Genomic DNA, 2,500 nt, shown 5'->3' with positions numbered 1-2,500 from the left:
GGGTACGGGTGCGGGGCCCGCCCGGCTCCGGAGACCGGAGCGCTCGGGCGGACGCCTGGGGACCGGACGCCCTCTCCGGGCGGAGGGGTTCCGGGCGCGCCGTGGGCAGAGGGAGGGTCGGGTTCGCCTGGAGCCGGCCGAGACCCCTGGGTTCCGGCCGAGCGATCGTCCCTCCCCGCCGGGGCGCGGGGTGCCACATCGATCGGGTTGCGGAAATGGGAGACGTGGGGCCCTTCTCTCGCGTCAACCGCAGCCCTCCGTTTTCTCTTTTCCGGCTTGACTCTGTTCGCCACCTGTGATGCTCTCTGGCCGGTTCCCTCGGGCGTAGCGGGACGGGCGGCGCGCGCGACGCTCTCGCGGAGCGTCCTCCGACGCTTCCCCGGGCTCCTGGAGCCGCCTCCCGGCCCGAGGGGTGCCCGTCCGCACTCATCGGCTGAACTTCCGCGAATTGCAGTACCCGATTCGGCCCGCCGGGGGGCGCTGCCGCCGGGGGAAGAGGGGGACGGGCCGGGCCTGGCGCCGGGCTCCGCCGGACGCCCGGCGCTGCCCCGTCTCGGCCTCGGAAGGGGGAGTCGGGGGAACGGGAGGCCGGGAGTCCCGGAGAAAGAGAGAGAGAGAGAGAGAGAGAGATAGAGAGACCTCCGCGGTTCCGCCTTCGACCGCCGGGGGGCGCCGCGCACCCGTCCGCACGGGCCCGTCCCGGTGGCTCCCGGCAGGGCTCTCCCAGGGCCCCGGTCCGGGAGCCCGACTGCGTCCGCTCTCCGCTTCCAGAGAGGAGGCTGTCGGACGGGGAGAGCTGGTACCGGGCTCCTGGAGCCCTGCCTGGGCAGCCTATGGAAGGGAGGGAGCCCTGGCCCTGCTGCTCTCCGAGCTCCGGCCCTGCTGCTCTCCGAGCTCCGTGCCTGCTCTGCCACGGGTCCTTTCGCAGGAGCTCCAGGGAAACGGGCTTTTCGGCCCCTGACAGAGTCCCGGCTCTCTCGCTCGCCTCGTTGGTACCTACTGATCCGGCGGAGGTGTTCTCCGGCGGGTAGCGACACGGACGGCCGAGGGCGCGCTTCACCCAGGCTTCAACCGTCTCCTCCCCGAGCCCCTGGAAGTGCAGCTGGGCCGCGGGCGCCCCGGTCCGCACTCATCTGCGAAACTTCCACAAATTGCAGTACCCGATTTGGCCCGCCGGGGGGCGCTGCCTCCGGGGGAGAAGGAGACGTGCCCGGCCCGTACGTCGGGCTCCAACGGATGCCCGCCGTGGACCCTTTATAGGCCCCATCCTGGTCCTGCCATGCTGTTATCGGAGCTCCACGGCTATCTTGTCACTAAACCTTTCGTTTGAGCTCCAGGGCTTTTTGCTTTTTGTAACCCGGTTCCTGGAGCCCTGCCTGGGCAAAATCGGATGCAAGAAGGCCCTGCCCATGCTGATCTCTGAGCTCCGCGCATCTTCTGTCACGGGTCCTTTCGCAAAAGCTCCAGGGAAACAGGCTTTTCGGCCCCGGACAGAGTCCCGGCTCTCTCGCTCGCCTCGTTGGTACCTACTGATCCGGCGGAGGTGTTCTCCGGCGGGTAGCGACACGGACGGCCGAGGGCGCGCTTCACCCAGGCTTCAACCATCTCCTCCCCGAGCCCCTGGAAGTGCCGCTGGGCCGCGGGCGCCCCGGTCCGCACTCATCCGCGACACTTCCGCGCTGGAGTCCGACGCTCGCCGGCCGCGTCCCCCGGCCCGCGGGGGCCCGGGGGGAGGCCCGACGCGTGCGGGGGGAGGCGGCGGGCGGCGGGGGCGCCCCCGCGCCACCCGACGGCGCCCCCCGGTGGCCAGAGGCGGCTCGGAGCGAGACGATCGGGGGGGGACGGCGGCGCGTGACCCGCCCCGGCCCCCTTGGCCCAGCGGACGGGCAGGCGGCTCCCGGGCGACCCCCCCCCCGATCCCCGCCGCGGCGCCCCCCGGTGGCCGCCTGACGCCACTGCGGGGGGTGCAGATTCCGTGTGTCCTCTCGGATAAAAACAAAAGAAACGGTTCCCGTCGGGCGAAAGTAAGTGGGACGCAGGGCCCCGGGCCCCGACGGTCCGCGCGCGCGGCGCCCCCCGCTGGCCGGTCGAAGGGATGACAAAAATAAAATGAAAAAAATTTCAAAAAAGCACTCGCCCCAAACAGACGAAAGGTACCCGGTCCGCCCGGATGAACCCTCCCCCGTGTCCCCGCCGCGGCGCCCCCCGCTGGCCAGCCGAGGTAATACACGATTGAGAGGGGGGGAGTGAAAAACAGGGGCAAAAAATGAAAAACACCCCACCCGTTTGAATGCAAAGTCCCGGAGCGGCCAGGGGTGGACGCCGGTCCGCGCGCACGGCGCCCCCCGCAGGCCAGATGAAGGGAAGAACGGAACGAGACTAAAAGATAAAAAAAAATTTCAAAAAAGCACTCGCCCCAAACAGATGAAATGTACCCGGTCCGCCCGTGTCCCCGCCGCGGCGCCCCCCGCTGGCCAGCCGAGGTAATACACGATTGAGA

The sequence above is a fragment of the Pseudophryne corroboree genome, unplaced genomic scaffold, assembly GCF_028390025.1.
Source record: "Pseudophryne corroboree isolate aPseCor3 unplaced genomic scaffold, aPseCor3.hap2 scaffold_228, whole genome shotgun sequence".
NCBI lineage: Eukaryota > Metazoa > Chordata > Amphibia > Anura > Myobatrachidae > Pseudophryne > Pseudophryne corroboree.
This window is presented reverse-complemented; position numbering follows the sequence as displayed.